General features: G+C 38.8%; 1 protein-coding gene and 1 pseudogene across 2 annotated transcripts in view; one reads left to right on the forward strand and one right to left on the reverse strand.

The window, feature by feature from the left end:
- CDH12 (cadherin 12) overlaps positions 1-16,000 on the reverse strand; it is a 1,117,721-nt gene that overhangs the window by 760,122 nt on the left and 341,599 nt on the right. The window lies entirely within an intron of this gene.
- On the forward strand, positions 11,272-12,215 carry LOC101414610 (protein SET-like; annotated as a pseudogene).

Consider the following 16,000-nt stretch of genomic DNA (forward strand, 5'->3'; position numbering starts at 1 on the left):
GATCCAAGATTTCTGATCAGAGGTCAGGACTTATTCTTATTGGGGATCCCTTTATGTGAAAAGTCATATTTCTCTTGCCTCTTTCAGAATACTCTCTTCATATTTGGCATTTGACTTTCTGATTAGTTTGTGTCTTGGAGTACTTTTGATAAGATTTATTCTGTTTGGAGTGCATTGTACTTCATAGACATATGTATTTATGTTTTTTTAAAATATGAATTGGGAAATGTTCAGCCGTTATTTATTCAAATATTCTTTCTCCCCCTTTTTACCTTCTTCTGGTTCACCCATGATACATATATTTATGTCTCACACTCTCATGCCCCGAGATACTGCATTTTTTTCTATTCATTTCTCTATTTGTATGATTTTGATCATCCTCTCTTCTTGTTCACTGATTCTTCTGCCTGTTCAAATCTACTGCTGTATGACTCTAGTGTAGTTTGAATCTCCATTATAGTGCCTTTCATAAGGTACATTTTTTCATAAGGTACATTAGTGCAGCCTCCATAATTTCTGTTATGTTTCCTTTTACATTTTTAAATTATTCTTCATGCTTACAGGTTGTCTTCTTAATATCCTTTTGCTCTTCATCCATATTTTACTCCATTTCCTTGAACTGATTTAAGTGATTTGTTTGGATTTCTTTGATTAATCATTCCAAATTATTTTCTCCTCTGAAGTTTTAATTTTTCCCCTTTACTAAGCCATATCTTCCTGTTTCTTCTATAATTTTTTTTGCTGAGGTCTGGACATGTGATTATTTTGATGAAAATATGAAGGTCAGTTTATCCCTTTGCCTAGGATTTCAATGTTGGTTGGCTTTGTATTAAGGTTCTTTTTTGATGCTTGGTCTGACTTACTCTGGCCTTTAAAGTAGCCTGTGATTAACTGTTCAGATTTTTTCAGGTCTTCTTCACCTGATTCTTGCCCTGGACATGTGGTCCAATTTTTAAGATTTTAGTTTTCTGAAATTGTTCCACCACCAGAATAAAGCTTCCTTTCCTCTGTTCCTTCTCTGGAAATCAGGTTCTGTTTATTTTTGTGTAGACTTTTGCTCCCATTCCTATGATTTGTTTGAATTCTCTCCCTCACTCAGTGCCCACTTTTCCTTATATTTTCATTTCTGGGATCTGTCTTCCTTTTCAGCAGTGTAGGTAACCATCTTTTTTTTTTTCTGTGAGGCTTTTCTGCCTCCGGTTTTTTCCATGGTATGGTATGTTGCCACAGGATGCCAAATCTTGTCAATCCAAAAAAGGTCCATTATGTGTTTAGGTGATCCAGCAAACAGAGACTGGATTGAGTCTGCACATCTCTTGCCAACAGTTCTGTCAAGGCCTCTTCCTCATCCCATCCACATGGGCACTTTTTTATGCATACACTTACGTCCTTTGCATTCCCTCCTGGTTCTCTGCAAACTTAGTTCTCTGTACATGGATATGCATGTGATTATATCTAGCTGCTGTGAGTAGCTCTATGGTCTGATTCTGCAGCATGAGGGAGGCAGGCTGGGCTGCCTCTGAGTGACTCTCAGGTTGTGCATAAATGAGTGAGGGGGAAAGGTCCAGACTGACAAGTTGAGGAGGAAAGTATTTTTACTGTTTTAGGACATACATTTCTTTTTCTTCAATTCATCATTTGTGGAGTCCTTCTCCAGTCTCTATCCTCCTTTTCCAAGCAAGTGAGTTTTATGCTTTTATTAGTTGATCCTGAGGGGAAACTCTTCCAGGGGATGTCTTACATCATCATCATGATGTCACAGGTGTTTCAGTTTTAGTTGGGCCTAATTTTATTAGAAAATTTTAGCAGCTTTGGCTGTAATTGTACAGTTCCAAATGTGAAAGCTTAATATATAAGGACAAAGTAGTCTTATGATTTATGCACTGTGAAACATTTTCAATATAAAGTATGTCAAGTTCTATTTCAAATTGTTCTTTGATACTGTCTTTGAATACTGAGCTATATAAAGTATGCTGTTAAATTATATTCTTAGTTAATATTATTTTAGTACAAGTATAATATTAATGTCTAGACTAATAAAGACAAATATATTGTTCTCATTTTTTTCTTTTTAATTAAACCTGAAGGAACAGAAAAAAACATTCCAACTAAAGAACACTGATATTCTTAGGATGTTGAGATATTTCACTTAGAGCTCTCAGGGAAAGCTTACACTATTACTATCGAGTGGAAATTTGCTGCAATGGAGGGGATATACATCAGTAAAAGTTAGTATTACTTCTCCATCTTCCACCCCTTTTCTAATAGTTCCAATTGTAATGCTTCAGAATCAAAGCAATTCCCTTTGTATAGTCCCCATAGAGTCTGGTTTTCTCAATGTTTCACAAAGCAATAATGGGTCACTCGACCCATGAAATATCTACCTAACAAGATATTTCATCCTAGGTGTATTATTAAGGGTTCTCTAGGGAAACAGAATCAACAAGAGATATCTGTCAATAGTATGCGATTCTATAAGAATCTCTCATGCAAAGGTGGGCATGCACAAGCCCAGGTTCCACAAGCAGGTTGCGACTAGAGGTTGCAATGAAAGTCCAGTGAAGGTTCGTGACAAGTTCTGGGAGATGTTGGCTGTCCAAAGATAAGCTGGAAAATTCTCTCTCAATGCTGGAATCACTTGCCTTTCTAAGGCATTCAACTGACGGGGTTAAACCTCACTCATTGCTGATGGCAATCTCCCTGATCGATGTAATTATAACCAGCTATTTATGATTTACCACTGCAATAAAATCAATGGTGACTAAAGTCCATAAATGCCCTTGTATTACAGTTAACCCAGTGCTTACTTGACCAAACAACTGGGCACAATTACCTGGCTGCATTGACACAATTGCTTAACCATCACAGTCTACCCCTTGTCAACTTGGCACCATATACATTACCTTAAACCATACTTAGTCTCTAAGTAAAAACAATAACAGACAGGCACATATATATATATATATATATATATATATGCCTAACAACGTTCAACTTTCCTGCATACAACTGGAAACACATTAATTCCATACAGAATAGGGTGCAAGTTCTTGGGTAATATTCACTCTCAAACTTGACATCCTCAAATATTATGACATGAAATGGATATAATTTGGTATATGATAAGGAGAAGGATTGTGGAAGAAGACAAAGAAATTCATTTTGTGTACATATACAATGATCATAATGAAACAGAGAAGAAGGATTCATGACCATTATAGTCCTCATTTCTGTCACTGGTCATGTGGTCAAAGTTCATATATATCACTACCTACTTCCATTACTCATTCCAGGTTTCCATTACCCTCAGCAATCACTTCAATTGGTTGTGTTTCTTTGCCTGGTGGGGTGACCCAAACTTTCATTCCTGAAGATTCTGTGCCATTGTTCGTCCTCCTTGGATGGGTTGTTGCAATTCTCCACTGACTTTAAATCATAGGACATGCCAGTACTAGGAGATGCCCTCGAGGATATCCTGTATTCCAGGCAAACTCTTCTTTACTCTCATTATGTAGATACACTCCTATTTCCCCGTGATAGTCATGATCAATCACCCCAAACAGTCCCTTCTTTGACTGTTGCAGTTTTAACTTCCAGTTCAATGGAATGAGTGTTGTGTTCCCTGGTGACATTACTCCTCCTTTTGGGAATAAAACCTATAAACCAGCAGAGTTTAAAGTTGCAGGGACAGAAGCAAAAAATTTTCCTAGTGGGTCACTAGGGGTAATAGTGAGTGGTGCCTCCCATTTCCACCTCTTGATTCCTGGACCCATGGATCCTGGTTATGGGAGAAACAGCACCATAGAGTGCATGCTGAATTAAAGCACACACAGCCTCCTGGATAACATTGCCCCAGACCTGCAAGGTATTGTCACCTAGTTGGCACCATAATTGAGTCTTCAAAAGGCCATTGCACCATGCTATCAATCCAGCTGCTTCAGGGTGATGGGGAACATGGTAAGACCAGTGAATTCCATGGACATGTGCCATTCCCACACATCATTTTGTGTGAAATGGGTTCCTTGATCAAAAGCAATGCTGTGTGCAATGCCATGGTGTTAGATAAGACATTCAGTAAGTCCACAAATAGTAGTTTTGGAAGAAGCATTGTGTGTAGGAAATACGAACCCACATCCAGAGTATGTATCTTTTTCAGTTAAAACAAATCACTGCCCCTTCCATGGTGGAAGTGATCCAATGTAGTCAACCTGCCACCAGGTAGCAGGCTGGTCACCTCGAGGAATGGTGCCATATCAGGGGCTGAGTGTGGGTCTCTGCTGCTAGCAGATTAGGCACTCAACAGTGGCTGTAGCCAAGTCAGCCTTGGAAAGGGGAAGTCTATGGTGCTGAGCCCTACATGCATGGCCACTTTGTTCATGAGCCCACTGGGCAATGACAGGAGTGACTGGGGAAAGAGGCTGAACATTAGCCACAGTGCTGGTCATCTCATCCACTTGATTATTAAAATCTTTCTCTGCTGAATTTACCCTCTGTTGAGCATTCATGTGGGACACAAAGAATGTTCATGTTTTTGTCCATTCAAAATGTCAAGCCACATATTTCTTCCCCAGATCTCTTTTTCACCAATTTTCCAATCATGTTCCTTCCAAGTCCCTGACCATTCAGCCAAACCATTGGAAACAGTCCATGAATTAGTGTACAAATGCACCTCTGGCAATTTCTTCTTCCAAGCAAAATTAAAAACTAGTGCACTTTTCAAAGTTTTGCCCTCATCACTGTCCTTCAGGGATGTCCTAGAAAGGGTTTAAGTGTTGTAGCTGTCCACTTTCGGTGGTACCTGCATATCATGCAGAATCATCTGTAAACCAGGCCTGAGTTTTCTCTTGCTAAATCAACTGATTGTAAGGGATTCCCCAAGAATCCAAAGCTGTGGGCTGGGAAAGAGAAGGTAATATGGCAGGGTGGTGACCATGGGCATGTGGTCTACTTCCTATGTAACATACTTGTGCCTTCAGGACCTGCTCGAGCCCTATCTCATATAAACCACTTCCACTTTATTATGGAGTGCTGCTGTGCAAGCCCAGCTTTATGGTTTGGTGGGTCAGAAAATACTCAGCTCATGATAGGCAACCCAGGACTCATGGTAACTTGATGGCCCATGTTTAAGCATTCAGTCTCTACTAAGATCCAGTAGCAGGCCAAAAGCTGTTTCTCAAAAGGGGAATCATTATCTGCAGAGGATGGCAGGGCTTTGTTCCAAAATCCTAAGGGTCTGAATTGCGATTCTCTTATAGGGGCCTGCCAAAGACTCAAGACAACATCTCTATTTGCCACTGAAACTTCTAACACCGTTCGATCTGCTGGATCATATGGCCCAAGTGGTAGTGCAGTTTGCACAGCAGCCTGGATCTGACACAGAACCTCTTCTTGTTCCAGTCCCCAATCAAAACTAGCAGCTTTTCTGGTCATCTGATAAATGGACCAGAGTAGCAACTCAAATGAGGAATGTGTTGTCTCCAAAATCCAAAGAGACCAACTAAGCATTGTGCCTTTTTATTGGTCAAAGGAGGGGCCAGATGGAACAGTTTATCCTTCACTTAGAAGGGATATCTCAACATGCCCCACACCACTGGACACCTGGAAATTTTAATTGGATTTATCTCCCATCCTCTTCACACAAATGCCTTACTAATAAGTCTAAAGTCTTTGCTACTTCTTGCTCACCTCTTCCTATCAACATGATATCATCAATGTAATGGACAAGTGTGATGTCTTGTGGAAGGAAAAGATGATCAAGATCCCTGCAGACAATTATTATGACATAGGGCTAGAGATTTGATATACCCCTGAGGCAGGACAATAGAGGTATACTGCTGGTCTTGCCAGCTGAAAACAAACCATTTCTGGTGGTCCTTACTAATAGCAATTGAGAAAAAAGCATTTACCAAATCAACAGCTGCATACCAGGTACCAGAGGATGTGCTGATTTGCTCGAGCAATGATACTACATCTGGGACAGCAGCTGCAATTGGAGGCAGCACCTGGTTAAGTTTATGACAATCTATTGTCATCCTCCAAGATCCATCTCTTTTCTGTACAGACCAATTGGAGAGTTGAATGGGAATGGGGTGGAAATCACCACCCATGCATCCTTCAAATCCTTGATGGGGGTACTAATTTCTGCAATCTCTCCAGAAATCCACTATTGCTTTTGGTTTACTATTTTGCTAGGTAGGGGCAGTTCTGGTGGCTTTTACTTGGCCTTTCCAACTATAATAGCCCTCATTCCACAGGTCAGTGATCAAATGTGGGGATTCTGCCAGTTACTGAGTACGTCTTTTCCAATTATGCATTCTGGAACTGGGGAAATAACCACAGAATGGATCCAGGAACTAACTGGACCGACTGTGAGATGGACCTGAGCTAAAACTCCATTCATCACCTGACCTCCATAAGCCCCTACTCTGACTGGTGGACCACAGTGATGTTTTGGGTCTCCTGGAATTAATGTCAGTTCTGAGCCCGTGTCTAATAATCCCCAAAATGTCTGATCATTTCCTTTTGCCCGTGCACAGTTACACTGGAAAAAGGCTGTAGATCTCCTTGGGGAAAGGTGGGAGAAAGATTAACAGTATAAATTTTGGGCAGTTTAACAGGATCCTTTCCCAAGGAGACCTGACCTCCTTTTCACTCAAGGGGCTCTAGGTCTGTAAACTGTCTCAAGACTGGGAATTAATTAAGGAGCCGTGATTCTCTGCATCTGTAATTTGAGTTAGGGTTTTGTTCACTCAACTTAGAACTCTTCTGTTTATGCTGATCCAGAAGAAATTTAGTAGACTGCCTATCTACTTCACTGCTAGGTATCCCATGATGTATTAGTTAATGCCATAACTCTACATGACTCAGATTATTTTGAGAGCCTCTTGGAATCTACCTTTCATTGCAGTAGCCATGCCCACATTGACTTTGGCAATTAACTGCTGATACTTGACTTCTACCAGACTGACAGCTGATCATCACCATAATATTTAAGGATTCTAATTCCATCACAGCCCCCCTAGAGAAATATCTGGACTACAGAGAAGAGCAACCAAAGAGTTCTTCAGGGAAGATGGAGTTTTACAAATTTATTCCTCACAGTCCTGGTTAAAGGTGTATCCTCTTGACATTGCTGTGGTGAGTGGGTAACTCTCAAATGGTAAATTCATTCTAGCATTCTAATCTCCCTAAGCCTTTGAATTCCCTCTTCTCCTGTGTACCAGGGCAAATCAGGCATCTCAACCTCCAATAGGCCATCCTTTGGCCCATGTTTCAATCAGACACCCAAACAAATTGTTAGAGCCCTTTCTAACCCCTCAGGCTAAGGCACTGAATCCATAATTTCTGCTTAGTGGGCTCATATCAATAAATTCAGCCTGATCCAACTTTATATTCCTTCCACCATTATCCCATACCCTTAGTATCCATTCCCAAACATATTCCCCTGATTTCTACCTATAGAAGTTGGAAAACTCATGCAGTTCTTTCTGAGTATACCTTACTTCTCGTGGGTCACACTTTGTATTTCACCTTTGGGGGCTTGTTGTGATTTTAGTATAGTAATAGGTCTCGAAGACAAGAGTGGTGGTAGAGGTGGGTAAGGAAAAAGATTAGAAATGCTTTGCAAGTTACTGACCTCAGGGCATTCCCTTGCATTTTCTTCTGGTGAGACAGGATTAATCTCTTCAGGCAGGAGTTGGAAGGCACTTTCCTCAGGGCAGACTCGAGGCTTGGCAGTGTATGTTAGAGTTTGGCTGATATGTGCCTCTGGGCTGAGAGGAGGTCCAGAGTCCATGGGACAGACTGGAGGCTGGGCAGGACAGCCTTCAGTTTGACTAGTACCCATGTTAGGGCTGGAAGTTGTTTCAGACTCCCTGGAGCAGGCTGGAGGTTGGATGATACAAGGTTGACAAGGTATGGCCTGGACAGGGAAGGACATGTCAGGCTTATCTGGTAAAGTCTCAGCAGAATTCAGGGTTCCAATGTCTCCAACAATATCATCATCATCCCATATGTCTCCATCCCATTTCTCTGGATTCCACTCTTTTCCAATCATTGCCTTTGCTTTAACTGCAGAAACCCTGCAGGGTTGAGATTTTAGTTTCTTTTGTTAACTCACTATGAGAGTCTGAGTTTAGTAATCAGATATTTTGAGCCTGTGGCTACAGGAGATACAATTTTCTTTCAGAGCACACATAGAAACTTTTGCATCATCCATTTGGTGTTTAAGTTTCAAATTTGAAACATTTAACTCATCTTTCTTTTTTAACAGTATCCAATGTATCTAGGAGGAGCCAGCCAACATCATTACACCATTTGACTCCACAAAACTCTGATAAGGTATGGAAAACACTCTCACCCAGATCCTTGCTTCTTATAAATGTGGAAGTAAGGGAGTCCTGTGATGCTATTTTGCTTATCTTGATGGCCAACTCGCACCAGGGACTGGTAGCAGCCTCTTGGCTATTGGAAAGGAAGTCACTGGTATCCTTGAGTCCAATTAGAGTAGAGATACATTGCAAACTCCCAGAATCACCACAGACACCCCATGTTTAAGACTCTGTTCCCCAAGAACCATCCCACTCCTGGTACCAAGCTGTAGGAGTCAGGGTTCTCTAGAGAAACAGAATCAACTAGAAATAGCAGTCAAAATATGTGATTCTATAAGAATCTTTCATGCAGCCATGGGGAGGCACAAGTCTAGGTTCCACAGGCAGGCTGCAACCAAGGGCTGCAATGTAAGTCCAATGAAGGTTCTTGTCAAGTTCTGGGAGATTTGTCTGTCCAAAGATGAGCTGGGAAATTCTCTCTCAATGCTGGAATCACTTACCCTTTTAAGGTATTTAACTGATTGGGTTAAACGTCACTCGTTGCTGATGGCAATCTCCCTGATTGATGTAATTATAACCAGCTATCTATGATTTATCACTGCAGTAAAGTCAACAGTGACTTAAGTCCATAAATGCCCTTGTATTATAGTGAGCCCAGTGCTTGCTTGACCAAACAACTGGACACAATTACCAGGCTGCATTGACACAATAGCCTGATCATCACACTAGGATATAGGGCAGATGAAAGAGATGAAGACCTTTAGAGAAGAATAGCTAGTAAAATTCCTACTGTTCTTAAGAGATTCAACAAAGTCTGAAAATCCTTTGAGGAAAAAGGAAAGAATAAGTCACTCTGCGAATTTCTCAATGTTGGAATTTCTTTGGTCAGCAATGTTTTAAATATCTGTTTTTTGTCTACCAGATATGAACATTTAGTATAATTTCCAGGCAATTACCAGCTGCAATTAACATTGTTTCCTCTAGGAGCAAAGTGATTTTTCATAGGAAAAATGTCCAAAAGACATCATGGTAGTGGCTTTGATTGCATAATCTTAAAGATTGTGTAGAGAAGCAGTAAATTCTTTGTCAAGGATTAGCATCATGGGACAAAGTGCTAGAAGCACAGATCTGCTCAGCCCTGCTTTTCTCCCTTTGCATATGAAATTGTCTAGGTTCCATTTACCAGAAAAACAATTTTCATGAGGGACAAATGTTCATGTTGATAGCATTTATGATTATTGGAAGACATGACCAAGAGACCGCCTGGCAAAATTTGAGATATGGTGCCATGGTGAATACATTCCCCCCACCTTCAGAATTCAATGTTTGGAGTATACAACAGTAAAGGAAGAAGATAAATACTCTAGTGAATGGACATCCATGAAGATAACAATGGGAGACCTGATTTAAATTTCAATACCTGTTTTCTTAACAACTACCACACTCTAAATCTGCAATCATGAAGCATGGAGAGGGTGATGCTGGAAACATTCAGTTGACTGGTGGAGATCTGGCAAGTGGGACCTTGTTTTAAGTCAGCTGTTCCGGTGGCTACTTCACAACACCTAGGTTGTACAGAAGGTGGGGGTAGGGAAAGTGGTGGTTTCCTGCAGTTAACAGTGCTGGGACAGAATCTTAATCCTTGGATTGTGATTAAAGAAGTGCTGTCCTGAAGTCAGCAGTTCATTTTTCCCTCAGTTTCCTTACTGGTCCCAAGTCCTTTGACTTTGCTTCCTTATAACAAATATATTTCTGCTTATAGAATGGTTTCTGTTATTTCCTATTGAAACCTAGATTTCTATTTGTTTATTAGACAGAAGCAACATGATGATGCATCCCTCATAATAGTTTTTGATACATTGCTCCTGGCAATTACATTTATCTTCTGTCATTTCATTCCCTGAAGGGACTTAATGGCTGATTTTACATAATTGAATGTTTTGAACTCTACTTAAGGTGATATGGTATGTTTGAAATACTTTTCAATAATATCTAATTCTTCTATGTACCAAAGTCTAAATGAACATACATGTAAGCCCATGTTAGAAACTGAACATTCGATGTATTATAATTGCTACTTTGTTTTAGGCTCAATGGCACCTCATCTAATCTAACTCACCAGATGAATCCTTTGTTTTTTACTTAATGATGTAAGATAGGAAATATATGAAAGCTGCCCTGAAGAAGTGTCCACTCTAATGACTTAAATGTTGGAGGTGAATTGTGCAAGCTAATTACAGAGGGGAGGTAACAGTTTACTCTGAGATGGTAGAAAAGTCTGAGGATTTAAAAGGAGGCAGTTGTGACAGAAATATACTGTAGTGAAAATGGGCTATTGAGGACATGAGCTAAGATGAGGCCAGGCGACTTAGAAACCAAAAGTTTCATGCAGATCTGATAAATAAACAACCAGTAGAGCAAAGTGACATGGTAGCCAGAAGAAAAAGAACCTCACACAGATTCTATGGATGTCGGGGCTCACAGAGTAGAATAGCATCAAAGTTGTAAGGAGTAAGATACCCAAGGATGAGGAGAAGGTTTGTGTACAGGTGGATTAGAATGGAGGCAGAAAGTGTGCATGTAAGAACTCTACAAGTTTGTAGGGCTGTGCTTGAAATGCTGAAAGTTTTGTAGAGTATATGACAGACCAAGAAGTGCAGGGTAAGGAGTGGCTGGTAATAGAATGGATGTAACAAAGAAAGATCTGACCAACGCAGAAGAGCCTTGTGAGGTTGGGATCAATTGATTCCTAAGTTTATCTTTTACTGTTACACAAACAGAAGGGGTACTCTGCAATAAGACTGGATAATCAAATTTAAGGCATTGCTATTCCTGAGAGACTTTATGTCAAGTTTCAATATTTCTTATCTATAAGAAGACCCATATTGTTTTTTAAAAATATGTTGTGATGCCCCACACACACATACCTCAGAGGGGCACTATGTAGGCCCAGGCAGCCAAAATCAATAAAACAGTGCTCATTTCTAACCATGACGGGGCCAAAAGGACCTCAGAGAAAGAACAGCAGTGTGCAATTGAACATATTGATGAAGTACAAAGTGAAAGAGGCACACTTAGTCAACAAGCCAGTGAGGTGATTTTGAAAGTAGAACAGAAATATAATAAATTCTGCCAACCATTCTTTCAGAAGAAGTCAGAATTGATTGCCAAAATCCCACATTTTTGGGTAACAATAGTTGTCAACCAACCACAAGTGTCTGCACTCCTTGGGGTGGAAGGTGAAGAAGCGCTGCACTATTTGGAAGAGTTGAAGTGACAGAATTTGAAGATATTAAATCGGGTTACAGAACTGAATTTTATTTTGATGAAAATCCTTACTTTGAAAATAAAGTTCTCTCCAAAGAAATTCATTTGAATGAGAGTAGTCATCTATCCTCAGAGTCAACTGAAATCAAATGGAAATCTGGAAAGGACTTACAAAATGTTCAAGTCAAACATGGGAAAAAGCCAGAGGAAGAGGCAGCTTAAAGAAGCAGAAAGCTTGTTTACCTGGTTTACTGAGCATTCTGATGTAGGTGCAGATGACTTAGGAGAGGTCATCAAGGATGATATTTGGCCAAATCCATTACAGTACTAGTTGGTTGCTGATATGGATGATGAAGAAGGGTAAGGAAAAGATGATGATGGTAATGATGATGATGAAGGATTAGAAGATATTGATGAGAAGGGGATAAGGATGAAGGGGAAGATGATGATGAGGTAGAAGAAGCTGAGGAGGATGAAGGAGAAGATGATGAAAGAACATTGATGGATTCCAACCTTCTCTTTTTGATTTACTCCAATCCCTGGGAGCAAGTTGCAGTCCTTTTTTTTTCCTCTTGTGCTCAGTTACCCTGTTTCTCTTTTCTTTTCTTTACACCATGATCCTCAACTTATTTGAGGGGAAATAACTTGAGCAGAATGCAATGGGAAAAGAATCTCAACCCTTTTCTGTTCCCAATTTATTTTTTTCCCTTCCTGGCTCAACAAAAACATTATGGAATCAACACACCACCATGCTCTGTGGGAAAGATGTGAAACTTGTGCTCTCTTTGCTCTGCTGGAAGCTGGCTAGTGCTAGACCTCTGTGTAGAAGTGCAGAGAATGCTAGGTTTTTTTCCTCCTTTCTCTGTATTTTGGGCTCAGAGGGCACACTATGCTTCTATGTGAATATGGACAGTTAGCATTTACTAACATGTATTTGTCTACTTTCTCCTGTTTAAAATAAAGAAAAAATAAGGGTGGGTTTGAAATATTTGGGTGTGTTAAGAGGGCATTTTGACATCATGGCTTCTCCTTTGCATGTTTAATTGTGATATTTAATGGACATCCTTGCAGTTTAAATCAATACTTTAAAGATAATGTTCTCTCCTAATGATAACTTGAGCCCTGCCACTCAATGGGAGAGCTGGCAGAACCCGTAGGATCTTATTTGGCAGTGACATTCTCTACTGTAATTTTTTTCCTGTTTTAAAAAAATTTTGGTTCACTGGAAAGTTGATGCTCAGTTTTCAATGTTAAAAGTGTACAAGTTGCTTTGTTACAATAAAACTAGATGTCTACACAAAGTATTTGATGTTTTTCTCTCAGAATAGATATACTAAAAGACTTCTAAGTTTGACTTGTTTAACACATGATCAAACTTTGTGACCTTATCTGTGAATTTTTGGGTATGCACTTTGCAGGCTGACTTTAGGGCTATGTGGAGTGAATAAAAGGAGTTGAGTCAATGTATCAGTGTCTCCATAGCAGGAAACATTGTGGGTAAAAACAATTTGCCATCCCTTTCGAAAAATATTCACATGATTGGGATATAATTAGATTGCTCAAATCTCAGTTTATTGAGGACTTAAAAATCTAATTGGCATAAAAAGTAAAAGGGTCCTTATTTACCTGGATATAATAAAGACAATAAATAGTGCATGCCACTACCAACAGCTAGACCTGGTGCTCTAATGCCAAGTTACCTGTGGGGCAGTTGCTGGCATGTCTTCACTGGCACTAAAATGTGGCCAAGAAAGACAGGTTCTCACAGTAGGAAGTCCTTGTTGGTGAGAAACTCACAGTAGGATTACTTTTTGTCTCAAGTACCAGCTATTTAACAAAGCTATCTCAAATGAGACTGTGTGAATCTAGGTGAGATGATGGCTCTGCTTGGTCTGCTAAATGCCACTGTGCTTGTAACATTTTGAGCAACTACCTAATACATAAGCTTTTCATGGCATAAAATATAGTAGCTAAATTTCAATGCCACTTACTTTTAAAAGATGAAATAATAACCAGCCTTGTCAAATCCAAAGCTTTTAATGTATAAAATGTTATACGTGGAACTATTTCATAAAGAGGCAAAGTGTAACAAGTCTGTTTAGATGTGTAGTATGTAATTTTTCTGCACAGGTCTCTATGTTTAGTAAATACAACACTGTATATTGGTCAGAAATCTTGCTCCAATAAAGGAGCATAAAGATTAAATAATAATAATATGTGATGGTAATTAAACTATCAGAAGGATACAACACAGTGTCTTGCAGTAAGGAGGGAATACAGGTTGCAAAAAGACAAGTCCCTTTTGCACAATTGAAGAAGTAGTTATCCTATATTTTACCCCTTCTGTCAGACCCAAGGGATATAAAGGACATATGTTTTCTATCTAGTTTCAAATGTGTGCTTAGCAGGCATGCCTCAGGGGCAAGAGGAGGACTGGATTTCCAACAACATGAAAAAATGATATAAATATCATACTTAAAAATGAATTTCTCCATCTGTCTTATCAGATGCTGCAAAATCTTTAAAGGTGCTTACTGTTTTTCATAAAAACATTGTTTAAAAATGTCCATTGAGAATCTCTGAAAACTAATTAATGTTAGTAATCTATTCATGTGTGGAGAAATAATTATTCAAAAGAAGGAAGTAGACAATATATTTCTCTGATTATGAGTTTTGTAGTTATCATTTCAAATAACTGACTGATAAGGCTAAATGTGGTGTATAAAAATGACATTTATTTCCAAAGACTCTATGTGTATCATAGTCTAAACACTAGTTTCCATGTGGCAGTGAAGTCTTGCTATGGAGCAATTATATACAAGAATTGTCTGAAAAGTCGGTGCATTTGTGTGTGTGTATATATATATAAACATATAATCAGTAATCAATGTTTATCTTAAGGCATTTTATGAAAACGAATGGTAAAAAAATAGACACTATAAGAAATACAATCAAATAAAAAGGCAGCCAAAATTTTAAAAATCTGCCACTAAGAAAATGAGGGAATCTATTTTTAAAAATTAATCTCTTAATTGACTTCAATGGGAGGTAATTGGCTTGAAATGAAAGTGGACTCATGGATCTATAGCTTCAGGAAAGTATGGGAAGAGGAGAACATTCCATTTTCTCCAAATCCCAGAAGGAAACAACACAAAGCAAAAATGTAAGCCATTTCCTTTGTGTTGCTTAATTTGGCTTTCTATATGCTAAACACTGTGCTAAGTATTTACAAGCACAGAAATATCAACCCATGTAATGTTTATAACAACAATATGAGATATACAGTCTTTCTAAATCTGGAAGAGTGTATGTAATAGATGAATAAAATGAGGAATGAAGATGATAAATAACTTGCCCAAGTTCATACTCTTAATAAATAGCTAAGCTTGATTTGAATTCAGGCAATCTAGCAGAACAGTCTATGTTTGTAACTTCTGTCATTTGGTGCCACATTTAAGATATCTAATTATTGGAATTTAAAATACCCAGGAAACACTACACAAGCCAATGGGAAGTAGATATTATTTGCTAATCATATGGTAAACAATGCATTTCATGCTAATGAACATAAGAATGTAAACATTTATCATTTTGATGACATAAAGTTTTTTCTGAGTTTGCATGCTCTGGGGAGTGTAGTAAAACAAATTGTGGATGTATTTTGATCTGTGCCACTTCATTATAATCTTTCTCAGGTAACTCAAAATATGTATGAACAAGTGCGGATTTAATTTTGAACCATGAACTACAGGTATGATTCTATTTGTTTTAAAATTACAGACATTCCAAATAGTTTAACTATGTATCACTATTACACCCAAATAAATGGCATGTCTCCCAATATTTTAGCTACTTGGTTGGCTATAAAAAATAGGGCATGTGAAAGAGTAGTATCCACTAAGCATGCTCTTATAAAGGAAGAAGGACAGATGGCTAAATCACATACATTCTTCCAAGCAATGCTGCAGAATCAGGATAAGCTGAGAAAATTAAGGGTGTTGGTTTTATACTAAGAAAAGAAGTCTAAAAAATTCACATTTATAGTAAGAGTCGATACAGCCTAGAGCTTCCAAAGAGGTCACATTTAAAGTTAGAAGGGATATTTGGAAGAAATGATGATGAAGGCTTTCCAACCACAGAATATGAAAGACAGCAGCATGTCACTAACAGGCTTCTAGAACTACCTAAAAAGGTTGGATCTTAACTTACCCACTTGGGTATTACAAAGTCTATAGGATAATAATAATTGTAATTAGCAAATTATTTCAGGTGTTTTACTTCAACCACTATATGCTAACCATGGGGGTTTTTAAAGAATTGGAGAAAGCCATCCTGGGGCTGAACTATTTAGAGATTTATTGTTTTATTGCATACTGATTATAAAACAACCATGTAGTCCCCTC

The sequence above is a fragment of the Dasypus novemcinctus genome, chromosome 2, assembly GCF_030445035.2.
Source record: "Dasypus novemcinctus isolate mDasNov1 chromosome 2, mDasNov1.1.hap2, whole genome shotgun sequence".
Taxonomy (NCBI): domain Eukaryota; kingdom Metazoa; phylum Chordata; class Mammalia; order Cingulata; family Dasypodidae; genus Dasypus; species Dasypus novemcinctus.